The 13,078-nt window shown below is 47.9% G+C and overlaps 1 protein-coding gene across 4 annotated transcripts in view; it reads left to right on the forward strand.

The window, feature by feature from the left end:
• Positions 1-13,078, forward strand: part of LOC115129786 (unconventional myosin-Ib-like) — a 146,999-nt gene that overhangs the window by 59,171 nt on the left and 74,750 nt on the right. The window contains exon 1 of one of the 4 annotated variants that reach the window (XM_065018498.1): positions 5,290-5,670. The exons of the other annotated variants lie outside the window; for them this stretch is intronic. The gene's annotated coding sequence lies outside the window, so the exon portion shown is untranslated. Of the gene's footprint in view, positions 1-5,289; positions 5,671-13,078 lie in introns of those variants that run through there. 4 annotated transcript variants of the gene reach the window in all.

The following is a 13,078-nucleotide window of genomic DNA, read 5'->3' on the forward strand; positions in this document are numbered from 1 at the left end:
GCTCTCTCTCTCTAGCTTCGCTCTCTCTCTCTAGCTTCGCTCTCTCTCTCTAGCTTCGCTCTCTCTCTCTAGCTTCGCTCTCTCTCTCTAGCTTCGCTCTCTCTCTAGCTTCGCTCTCTCTCTCTCTAGCTTCGCTCGCTCTCTCTAGCTTCGCTCGATCTCTCTCTAGCTCGCTCTCTCTAGCTCGCTCTCTCTAGCTCGCTCTCTCTAGCTCGCTCGCTCTAGCTCGCTCGCTCTATCTAGCTCGCTCGCTCTCTCTCTAGCTCGCTCGCTCTCTCTAGCTCGCTCGCTCTCTCTCTCTAGCTCGCTCGCTCTCTCTCTCTAGCTCGCTCGCTCTCTCTCTCTAGCTCGCTCGCTCTCTCTCTCTAGCTCGCTCGCTCTCTCTCTCTAGCTCGCTCGCTCTCTCTAGCTCGCTCGCTCTCTCTAGCTCGCTCGCTCGCTCGCTCGCTCGCTCGCTCGCTCGCTCGCTCGCTCGCTCGCTCGCTCGCTCGCTCGCTCTCGCTCGCTCTCTATCTCGCTCGCTCTCTCTCTAGATCGCTCGCTCTCTCTCTAGCTCGCTCGCTCTCTCTCTAGCTCGCTCGCTCTCTCTAGCTCTCTAGCTTCGCTCTCTCTCTCTAGCTTCGCTCTCTCTCTCTAGCTTCGCTCTCTCTCTCTAGCTTCGCTCTCTCTCTCTAGCTTCGCTCTCTCTCTAGCTTCGCTCGCTCTCTCTAGCTTCGCTCGCTCTCTCTAGATTCGCTCGCTCTCTCTCTAGCTCGCTCGCTCTCTCTCTCTAGCTCGCTCTCTCTCTAGCTCGCTCTCTCTCTAGCTCGCTCTCTCTCTAGGTCGCTCGCTCTCTCTCTCTAGCTCGCTCGCTCGCTCGCTCTCTCTCTAGCTCGCTCGCTCTCTCAATTCAATTCAATTCAAGGGCTTTATTGGCATGGGAAACATTTGTTAACATTGCCAAAGCAAGTGAGGTAGACAACATACAAAGTGAATATATAAAGTGAAAAACAACAAAAATTAACAGTAAACATTACACATACAGTTTCTAGCTCGCTCGCTCTCTCTCTACCTCGCTCGCTCTCTCTCTCTACCTCGCTCGCTCTCTCTCTCTACCTCGCTCTCTCTCTCTCTCTCTACCTCGCTCGCTCGCTCTCTACCTCGCTCGCTCTCTACCTCGCTCGCTCGCTCTCTACCTCGCTCGCTCTCTCTCTCTCTACCTCGCTCGCTCTCTCTCTCTCTACCTCGCTCGCTCTCTCTCTCTCTACCTCGCTCTCTCTCTCTCTAGCTCGCTCTCTCTCTAGCTCGCTCTCTCTCTAGCTCGCTCTCTCTCTAGCTCGCTCGCTCTCTCTCTAGCTCGCTCGCTCTCTCTAGCTCGCTCTCTAGCTCGCTCGCTCTCTCTAGCTCGCTCTCTAGCTCGCTCGCACTCTCTAGCTCGCTCGCACTCTCTAGCTCGCTCGCACTCTCTAGCTCGCTCGCTCGCACTCTCTAGCTCGCTCGCACTCTCTAGCTCGCTCGCACTCTCTAGCTCGCTCGCTCGCTCTCTCTAGCTCGCTCGCTCGTTCTCTCTAGCTCGCTCGCTCGCTCTCTCTAGCTCTCTCTAGCTCGCTCGCTCGCTCTCTCTAGCTCGCTCGCTCGCTCGCTCTCTCTAGCTCGCTCTCTCTCTCTCTAGCTCGCTCTCTCTCTCTCTAGCTCGCTCTCTCTCTCTAGCTCGCTCGCTCTCTCTAGCTCGCTCGCTCGCTCTCTCTCTCTAGCTCGCTCGCTCGCTCTCTCTCTAGCTCGCTCGCTCTCTCTCTCTCTCTAGCTCGCTCTCTCTCTCTAGCTCGCTCGCTCTCTCTCTCTCTAGCTCGCTCTCTCTCTAGCTCGCTCTCTCTCTCTCTCTCTCTCTCTAGCTCGCTCGCTCTCTCTCTAGCTCGCTCTCTCTCTCTAGCTCGCTCTCTCTCTCTAGCTCGCTCGCACACTCGCTCTCTCTCAAGTTCGCTCGCTCTCTCGCTCGCCCTCGCTCGCTCTCTCTCGCTCTCGCTCTCTCGCTCGCTCGTTCTCTCGCTCGCTCGTTCTCTCTAGCGCTCTCTCTAGCTCTCTAGCTCTCTAGCTCTCTCGCTCTCTCGCTCTCTCGCTCTCTCTCTAGCTCTCTCGCTCTCTCTAGCTCTCGCTCTCTCTAGCTCTCTCTCTCTCTAGCTCTCTCTCTCTCTAGCTCTCTCTCTCTAGCTCTCTCTCTAGCTCGCTCGCTCTCTCTAGCTCTCTAGCTCGCTCTCTCTAGCTCGCTCTCTCTCTAGCTCGCTCTCTCTAGCTCGCTCGCTCTCTCTCTCTAGCTCGCTCGCTCTCTCTCTAGCTCGCTCGCTCTCTCTCTAGCTCGCTCGCTCTCTCTCTAGCTCGCTCGCTCTCTCTCTAGCTCGCTCGCTCGCTCGCTCTCTCTCTCTAGCTCGCTCGCTCTCTCTCTAGCTCGCTCGCTCTCTCTCTAGCTCGCTCGCTCTCTCTCTAGCTCGCTCGCTCTCTCTCTAGCTCGCTCGCTCGCTCTCTCTCTCTCTAGCTCGCTCGCTCTCTCTCTCTCTCTCTAGCTCGCTCGCTCTCTCTCTCTAGCTCGCTCGCTCGCTCTCTCTCTCTAGCTCGCTCGCTCGCTCTCTCTAGCTCGCTCGCTCGCTCTCTCTCTCTAGCTCGCTCGCTCTCTTTCTCTAGCTCGCTCGCTCTCTTTCTCTAGCTCGCTCGCTCTCTCTCTCTAGCTCGCTCGCTCGCTCTCTCTAGCTCGCTCGCTCTCTCTAGCTCGCTCGCTCGCTCGCTCTCTCTCTCTAGCTCGCTCGCTCTCTCTCTAGCTCGCTCGCTCTCTCTCTAGCTCGCTCGCTCGCTCTCTCTCTCTAGCTCGCTCGCTCTCTCTCTAGCTCGCTCGCTCTCTCTAGCTCGCTCGCTCGCTCTCTCTCTCTCTCTAGCTCGCTCGCTCTCTCTCTCTAGCTCGCTCGCTCTCTCTCTCTAGCTCGCTCGCTCTCTCTCTCTCTAGCTCGCTCGCTCGCTCTCTCTCTCTAGCTCGCTCGCTCGCTCTCTCTCTCTAGCTCGCTCGCTCGCTCGCTCTCTCTAGCTCGCTCGCTCGCTCGCTCTCTCTAGCTCGCTCGCTCTCTCTCTCTCTAGCTCGCTCTCTCTCTCTCTAGCTCGCTCGCTCGCTCTCTCTCTCTAGCTCGCTCGCTCGCTCTCTCTCTCTAGCTCGCTCGCTCGCTCTCTCTCTCTAGCTCGCTCGCTCGCTCTCTCTCTCTAGCTCGCTCGCTCTCTCTCTCTAGCTCGCTCGCTCGCTCTCTCTCTAGCTCGCTCTCTCTCTAGCTCGCTCGCTCTCTCTCTAGCTCGCTCGCTCTCTCTCTCTCTCTCTCTCTCGCTCTCTCTCTCTCTCGCTCTCTCTCTCTCGCTCTCTCTAGCTCGCTCTCTCTAGCTCGCTCGCTCTCTCTCTAGCTCGCTCGCTTTCTCTCTAGCTCGCTCTCTCTCTCTAGCTCGCTCTCTCTCTCTAGCTCGCTCTCTCTCTCTAGCTCGCTCTCTCTCTCTAGCTCGCTCTCTCTCTCTCTCTAGCTCGCGCTCTCTCTCTAGCTCGCTCGCTCTCTCTCTCTAGCTCGCTCGCTCTCTCTCTCTAGCTCGCTCGCTCTCTCTCTCTAGCTCGCTCTCTCTCTCTAGCTCGCTCTTCTCTCTAGCTCGCTCTCTCTCTCTAGCTCGCTCTCTCTCTCTAGCTCGCTCTCTCTCTCTAGCTCGCTCTCTCTCTCTAGCTCGCTCGCTTTCTCTCTCTAGCTCGCTCGCTCTCTCTCTCTAGCTCGCTCGCTCTCTCTCTAGCTTCGCTCGCTCGCTCGCTCTCTCTCTAGCTCGCTCGCTCTCTCACTAGCTCGCTCTCTCTCTCTAGCTCGCTCGCTCGCTCTCTCTCTCTAGCTCGCTCGCTCTCTCTCTCTAGCTCGCTCGCTCTCTCTCTCTCTAGCTCGCTCGCTCGCTCGCTCTCTCTCTCTAGCTCGCTCGCTTGCTCTCTCTCTAGCTCGCTCGCTCTCTCTCTAGCTCGCTCGCTCTCTCTCTAGCTCGCTCGCTCTCTCTCTAGCTCGCTCGCTCTCTCTCTAGCTCGCTCGCTCTCTCTCGCGCGCTCTCTCTCGCTCTCGCTCTCGCTCTCTCTCTCGCTCTCTCTAGCCGCTCTCTCTAGCTCGCTCTCTCTCTAGCTCGCTCTCTCTCTAGCTCGCTCTCTCTCTAGCTCGCTCGCTCTCTCTCTCTCTAGCTTCGCTCGCTCGCTCGCTCGCTCTCTAGCTCGCTCTCTCTCTAGCTCGCTCGCTCTCTCTCTAGCTCGCTCGCTCTCTCTCTAGCTCGCTCGCTCTCTCTCTCTCTAGCTCGCTCGCTCTCTCTCTAGCTCGCTCGCTCTCTCTAGCTTCGCTCGCTCTCTCTCTAGCTTCGCTCGCTCTCTCTCTAGCTTCGCTCGCTCTCTCTCTAGCTTCGCTCGCTCTCTCTAGCTTCGCTCGCTCGCTCTCTCTCTAGCTTCGCTCGCTCTCTCTCTAGCTTCGCTCGCTCTCTCTCTAGCTCGCTCGCTCTCTCTAGCTCGCTCGCTCTCTCTCTAGCTCGCTCGCTCTCTCTAGCTCGCTCGCTCTCTCTAGCTCGCTCGCTCTCTCTCTAGCTCGCTCGCTCTCTCTCTCTCTAGCTCGCTCGCTCTCTCTCTAGCTCGCTCTCTCTCTAGCTCGCTCTCTCTCTAGCTCGCTCGCTCTCTCTCTAGCTCGCTCGCTCTCTCTCTAGCTCGCTCGCTCTCTCTCTCTAGCTCGCTCGCTCTCTCTCTCTAGCTCGCTCGCTCTCTCTCTCTAGCTCGCTCGCTCTCTCTCTCTAGCTCGCTCGCTCTCTCTCTCTAGCTCGCTCGCTCTCTCTCTCTCTCTAGCTCGCTCTCTCTCTAGCTCGCTCGCTCTCTCTCTAGCTCGCTCGCTCTCTCTCTAGCTCGCTCGCTCTCTCTAGCTTCGCTCGCTCTCTCTCTAGCTTCGCTCGCTCTCTCTCTAGCTTCGCTCGCTCTCTCTCTAGCTTCGCTCGCTCTCTCTAGCTTCGCTCGCTCTCTAGCTTCGCTCGCTCTCTCTAGCTTCGCTCGCTCGCTCTCTCTCTCTAGCTTCGCTCGCTCGCTCGCTCTCTCTCTCTAGCTTCGCTCGCTCGCTCTCTCTCTAGCTTCGCTCGCTCGCTCTCTCTCTAGCTTCGCTCGCTCGCTCTCTCTCTAGCTTCGCTCGCTCTCTCTCTCTAGCTCGCTCGCTCTCTCACTCGCTCGCTCGCTCTCTCTAGCTCTCTAGAATTTAGCTGACTGATTGTTTATAATGGGGGGGTGGAGGAAAGTGAGGCGGGGTATCCGATAAACAGAAATTCAATTTTGTCCGGACTTAATGATCAACTTGTTTTCTCATGGCTCTCTTTTCCCTCTGTTGCAGACATAAAGTGAGCAATATGTTCGGAACATCGAATCACAAAAAAAATCAAACGGTATCGAATCGCACCTAACTATCGTGACAATATCGTATTGTGAGGTCCCTGGCAATTCCCAGCCCTACCTGTGTTGTAATGATTTTACATTCAATATGCCGTACTACACTTCCAGTGGCAAGGATTTGCTGAAGGTCACAGCCTGGAGCAGATGGTGTGTCCTGGCATTGCCATGTTCTGGGAACACGACAAGTGATGTTCAGGCACAAAAAACAAGAATCTGAAAAGGAGTGAAACAAGGAGGTACGATCTGAACTGGCCCAATAAGAAACTCTAAATTAAATGTTCTGGTTTAAAATGTTTTATTTTTTTATTTATTTTATTTTACCTTTATTTAACTAGGCAAGTCAGTTAAGAACAAATTCTTATTTTCAATGACGGCCTAGGAACAGTGGGTTAACTGCCTGTTCAGGGGCAGAACGACAGATTTGTACCTTGTCAGCTCGGGGGTTTGAACTTGCAACCTTCCGGTTACTAGTCCAACGCTCTAACCACTAGGCTACCCTGCTGCCCCATGACTTAATGAACACTACCATAGTGTCGTGTCCAACTTCATTTCACCTCAGACCGAGGTCCAGCCTCCCGCCAGGAGCCACAACCCAAGGCTGAGATGGTTAGGATTTATCCCCGGATTTAAACAGGGATTCGTGTTTTGATCTGAAAATGACATGGTCACTGCATGCTGCTTCAGCTCATAATATTATTGCAGCCCGCTGTGCCAGTATGACTAAATACAGATGGTGGAATAACATTAAACTAGCTGAGCCTCGCATGTTTCAAGAGGAAAAAGTGTCTTACTGCAACTCTAACATTTGCCTATCCCTAGAAGAGGACTTGCATACAGAATGGCTTCAACCACATCCAAATAGCAACTGTTGCTAGTGACTGTAGCTATTGAAAGGAAGCTTGTGAAATTCCTGCTTACGAGCCCTTATCAATGCAGAGAGAAAAAAAGATGATAGGAAAATTATAGGTAATAAATACACTATATGAGTAATGATGATATCATGGATAAATACACGTGGTACGAGTCCATTTGCAGGGGTACGAGGAAGTTTCGGAAAGTATTCAGACCCCTTTTTCTACATTTTGTTACATTAGTCTTATTCTAAAATGGATTAAATGTTTTTCCTCATCAATCTACACTCACTACTCCATAATGACAGATTTTTTTGGGGTGTGTGTGTGCAAATGTATTAAAAATAAAATGACCCTTATTTAAATAAGTATTCAGACCCTTTGCTGTGAGACTTGAAATTGAGCTTAGGTGCATGCTGTTTCCATTGGTCATCCTTGATGTTTCTACAACTTCATTGGAGTCCACCTGAGGGGAATTCAACTGGTTGGACATGATTTGGAAAGGCACACACCTGTCTATATAAGGTCCCACAGTTGACAGTGCATGCCAGAGCAAAAGCCATGCCATGAGGTCGAAGGAATTGTCCGTAGAGCTCTGAGACAGGATTGTGTCGAGGCACAGATCGGGGGAAGGGTACCAACAAATGTCTGCAGCATTGAAGGTCCCCAAGAACACAGTGGTCTCCATCATTCTTAAATGGAAAAAGTTTGCAACCATCAAGACTCTTCCTAGAGCTGGCCGCCAAGCCAAACTGTGCAATCGGGGTGAAGGGCCTTGGTCCGGGAGGTGAACCCGACGGTCTCGCTGACAGAGCTCCGGAGTTCCTCTGAATGTCATTCCAATTAATATTATAATCTCAGAATGTATATAACTTTGTTTTCATCTGGCATGGTCAATACTGTCACATATATCATCCAAGTAAGATACATTTGAACATGGTAGCCTGTACACACATCCCACCAATATTGGTGGTCGAAATGGTAATTGAATCTATAGCCATAGTATTTCAATTACATTTTTGCCCAAGTCATTCCTCAGTTTAAAGTGTGTGTGTGTGTGTGCTTGACACCACCTCATCTGTTCCTGTCCTTTCTAATAATAGTATATATAACCACTGATGCTGACCTGTCCATCAGTAATATAATGTTCCAGGGTTTTTGTGATTGCTATACCATGCACATTATTTGTATGCACAAAGACCTAGACATTTAATTCATGGATCTTAATTAGGGAGGCTACACACATTTATATGGGTGGTATGCAGTCCTTCCAACTTCAAATATACAGAATGATAAATTATTGAGGAGGTAGTCATTGCTTTTTTAGCATAACACTGGCTTCAGGAGTCATGGTAAACCGGGAATTAACTAAGAGACCAGGGTTTGATGTGAGCCATGACCAGCCTTCAAAGCATTTCATGACTACAGATGTGATTGCTACAGGGTCACCAGTCATTTAGACAGGTTACTTTGGGTTTCTCTTTGTAATCCATGATAGTTTACCATCCCTGCCACATCCAACGCGCGTCAGAGCTGGTGTAGTAGTTAGTGTCTTAGAACCACTAAGGACCCCAAAGTCCAGCTTAAATTAATTTGTTTATTCACGCCAGTGGAGAGATTACACACACAGTTAGTCAGTATAAAAATGCTGAGGTGGAAATACCTCCTCAGAGCTTCTATCACTATGGGTTACACAAAGATGGCCAAGTGCACCCTTTCTCAGCAAAGCGTTTGCTCCCAGAGTCCGGCTGGGCATTCAGCCAATATTCCGCTCCAACTGAGCAGACCCTGTGAGAGCAAACCTCAGGCACCCGGTCTGCCTATAGCAGGCACATTTCTATGTATGCAACAGGTCAAACATGTATGATAAGCGTGAGACACTGTAAGCAGAATATGAGACAGCAAAGTTAACATGAGGTATTCTAACACAGGCGAGCAGAACATTGAGACTTCCTTAATATTGGAGATCATGCACCAGCTGTTAACGAAGAGACACACACTCCCTCTGAGTTTCCCCAGCTTAGCTGCTCTGTCCTGCAATGTACAGAAAAAAAGCTAGATTTATGTTTACCATGTCCTTTTTCAGCCACAAAACAGGATATTACAGTTCTTCAAATCACATTGATAGGGCGGTCTCAAACGGAGCTCACACTCCAGCGTAGTCTCTTCAGGTATCCCAAACGCCAGCTTCAACTGATGTATAAATTTGCAAAAATGTCTAAACCTGTTCGCTTTGTCATTATGGCAGTATTTTGTGTAGACTGAGGATTTATTTTGATTAAAAATAAATGCAAAATTATTTAATCCATTTTAAAATAGGGCTGTAAATTTGCGAAGTGTGGGAAAAATACATTTGCTGGAGCAAGGAAACATTATTTATACACAGCAAGTCACCTGGCAATAATGGGCTACTCTCCCTTTTAATTTACATGTCATTGTCTTCTCATGTCTTTGATATGAGCTGAGATGCATGGAAGGAATCCCTAGGACGTTGCTTATTTTCTTTAACTGCAGAACCAAGTCTAAGTTTGGGCTAGTAGAACCATCCTCATATTTATAGCAAATGCAACATCTTCCTGGAGGAAGTGTAAACCCTCCTCCTAAATGCATCACGATCACCTTCACGGTGTGCACATTCTACAGAATCCCTGGTTGGTGGGGTCTTTATTTATTTTTGTCCTGTGGTTAAACACTTGGGGCAAATCAAATCATGTACAAGTTGGTTAATTTGTTTCATGTAATACAAGCCACTGTTGGCTGTCTGGCTGCTGTCTGATTGATTGCTGCTAGCTGCTAGCTGTCATCTTAATCTCAACTAATTTGACTCGCTGCTACCGGCTACCACCTCTTCCTCCTCTAACTGTACTATCACTGCCCCGATTGGCCGATCAGGCTCTTTTTTTTTTTTCATTCACTTCTTTTCTCGCATTGGCTAACTGAGATTGCCTATTTTTGTTTACTTACTATCGGTATATTCTTTGAGATTTGCTCATTTTGTCTCTCTTTACGGGGATTCTTCGCAGGAGATATACACATTTTAAAAAAGGAAGTGTTGTGAGGCACGATGCATTTTAACCAATCAGGTTGCCAGAAAGGGCCTTTTTAATGCCAGTAATCAATCGGATAAAAAAAGCTATTGAATGATATGATTCAACATGGAGAGTTTAAAATAGTGGTTGAAGTTTGACATGTAACATACAAACTAAATTTATGCTAGGTGTAGTTGATGGAGTTGGGATAACATTTTACAAATCAAGTATTAATATATATTATTTGTACATTTTTATAAAAGTTATAGTTGCAAAATATCCCAGAATCTGAAAATTTACAGATGGAAGCAAAATCGATGTGTTGGCCTTAAAATGCACCTCCATCAGAAATGGTGACTACGATCCTGAAAGCCCTCTCAGGGAGACTCATAACAACATGCTCTCCAGAGCATAGGTTGGCAAAGCCACAGTGTTTTTGTCTGGAGGTAGGAGGCAGGGTAGAAGGTAGGTAGCAGAGGGAGTGTTGGCTAACCAGCATTACACAGAGTAACACTCATGTTCCTCTAAACTCCCTCCTACACACAGTGAGAAACACAAGGCAACAGAGGGTGGGATGTAATATCAGCAAGTTCATTAAACTGGGGTGTCACTTAGATTAAAATCCTCCATAGCAGAGAAGAGCTTTTTATGAGAATCACTAGCCCGGATGAAGGTTTGCACTGAGGGCTGTACGTTTCTAACATGATGCCTGTACTGAACTGAGGCCAGGGATTTACAGTCGTGATGACGGAGGGATCTATCCACACCCTGGATAATAAGAACATCTACAGTATAGCTGCTGCGTCTCCTCGCATGGCTGTGAGGTCTGGCACTGAGAGACCAGGTCCATCACACAGACCCTAGCAGAGACACACACGAGAAACACATTACTGGACATTATTGATCTAACCTTGGCTCTAAAAATGATCCTGCGAATGTTGAAATTATCCACCCATATCCAGTGCGTCGTTTCCCTAGAAAGTTTGAGTAATGGTGTTGTGCCCTGGGCAACCATTGTACTCCACACCCTTAGCTTTGTTTGCTTCATCACCGCTTCAGGTAAGAGAGTGCAGTGTTGAATAGCCAATGAGGAAAAATTACACTTTCATCTATTCACTATGGGTACATAGCCATTACAGCGAAAGCACTCAAAAATATCATGGTGATGTCATGGTTTCATCTTGTCCATTCAGCAATAAGAACTGTCAGATGAGTGTTCCGTAGGGTGACGTGTTTTCCTGTGTAAAGTCTGCTATGGAGATGTCACAGGTGTGACCATAAAGATACAGCCGTCTATGACACTTTCGTCTTTGTTTACGGTACAGGCTACAGTACATTTGTTTGATTTTCCTGACCCTTTAGTCAGTAGAATTTTGCAAGGTGCTATCCATGTGGTGTGGAGCAGGTTTCTCTTGGAATGTAGCTTACACATGTTTCTTAATAAGTACCTGTCTACTAAAGACATGAGGTGTTTATGGTTATGTTAACGCAGCATGTAATGTTATGGCGAATTTGCAGTTGTCCATTACATGCTGTCCATCACACCTGGTTGTATTCCTTTAACACAACTTCTTTGTTTTAGATTTGACAAACCTCAACAAACTGCTTTGAATCAATACATTTTTACAGAACACCTGACCAGAAAGTTCACGTGCAACATGTACGTAGGTAGTTGTTAGAGGGCTACTGAAAATGGCATGTTGGAAAGAAAGTCTACATGCAACATGCATGTAATTGCTAGTGGGCACTCGAAATACACCCTGTTGACTCAGGTTGGTAGAGTGGCTCCACTCTGTAGCTCGTGATGTGTTGGCGTAATGTAGACTAGGTGACAGCAGCAGCATTTATTGGCGTAAGGTGAAGGTAGAGTGGGATGAGGGGGCAGTAGTGCTCTCGCTGAGTGTGCCTGCCTCCAGCCTCCGTTCTCCTCCCACACTCGCACCATACCGTGCCCAGCCCAGGGACTATAAAATGCAAATTCGGTACCTCTAACTTTGCTAACGGCTTTACAATCAACAGCTGTATTTGTGGATAACGACAAGGCCTAGGCCACAGACACTTAAAAGGAACAGCCCTAGTCTCTCTTCTCTAGCTTATGGCTCCCGAGAGAAATACGAGGATAGGAAAGAAACTCACATACTCACTGAAATTATTTCAGGCTAAACTATTACATGGTTTATTGTACTTTTGCCACATAGTACTTAAGAAGGGATTGATTCTGCCTCTGACTGTTTGCATTGGCATAGTGTGCAGTGCAAATCTTCTGACGAAGCTGAAGCAATGTGCTAGACGTCCTTCTCAAAGTGTTTATAATTATGGTGGTTTAGAAGCAGAAATATTATCATGGTGAAAAATTGAAAATACCCTATTCCAGTGAAAGAGTGCCCCAAAACCATCTCTGTGGCCGTCCACGATTTGACTTTACATGACTTTGACTTTACATGTGAAGACCAACATGTGAAGTGTTGGTCTCATGTTTACCATGTCCTTTTTCAGCTGAAATAAAAGATCCCAGAAATTGTACATATTCACAAAAAGCTTATTTCTTTAAAATTTAGTGCACAAATGTGTCCCTGTTAGTGAGCATTTCTCCTTTGACAAGATATGCCATACCTGTCAAGTGGATGGATTATCAAGAAGTTGATTAAACGGCATGATCATGACGCAGGTGCACCTTGTGCTGGGGACAATAAAATGTGCAATTTTGTCACACAACACAATGCCACAGATGTTTTGAGGGAGCGTGCAATTGGCATGCTGACTGCAGGAATGTCCACCAGAGCCATTGCCCGCTAATTGAATGTTGATTTCTCTACAATAAGCCGCCACCAATGTCATTTTAGGTTTTATGATTCAAGCCCCTACCTTAATAAGGTATCTGTGACCAACGGATGCATAGCTGTATTCCCAGTCATGTGAAATCCATAGATTAGGGCCGAATTAATGAATTTCAATTGATTTATGAGTTGCAACTCAGTAAAATCTTAGAAATTGTTGCGTTTTATATTTTTGTTCAGTGTAGATTTCTGTTGACGATTTATCCAGTGTCTTTGTTCTGGTAATGAATAGGGAGGTTTCACAATGTCCATCTTTATCTGCTTGTACATACAGTTTACATAACCACCAAAACTAAGCACAACAGATTAAAGACAAGATTGATTTCAATTTTGACTATCTTGTTCCTTCCCTGTCACCTTTTGACCTTTGACAAACCATGAAGACTATGATTCATTATACTCCTGGGTAAAGTATTTTTTGGGCAATATTGGTAGAAATGTTACAAATGGGGAGGTTCAGGACTATCTTAAGAGGGTAAAATGGAGGGTTGTATTGCGAAAGGAAAGATGGGTTAATCTGTGATGATCAGAATGAATGGTGGATTGGCCACTGGGTGAAAATCCAGCACTTAAAGTGGAAACTAGAAATACATGTATAATTATTTAACTACAGGTACAATTTGTAAGTCGCTCTGGATAAGAGCGTCTGCTAAATGACTTAAATGTAAATGTAAATGTACTGTAGATGTGGGTGACATGGCTGTAAGTAGAAGTCATTTTGTTGGTTTAGTTTACTCCAAATAGGTTAAGGTAAAATGAAAAAAATACTGCTTCAATTGCAGTACCGTATCAACATCCATGTTCACGTTAATGAGCATGTCATTCCATTTCAAAGAGCTACTCCGTTTACTTTGAACTCTGACATGTGTTACTATGTGGAGGCTATGTAATCTTTGGTTATCTCATTTGTTTACATTCCAAAGAATT

The sequence above is a fragment of the Oncorhynchus nerka genome, linkage group LG1 (genome assembly GCF_034236695.1).
Source record: "Oncorhynchus nerka isolate Pitt River linkage group LG1, Oner_Uvic_2.0, whole genome shotgun sequence".
NCBI lineage: Eukaryota > Metazoa > Chordata > Actinopteri > Salmoniformes > Salmonidae > Oncorhynchus > Oncorhynchus nerka.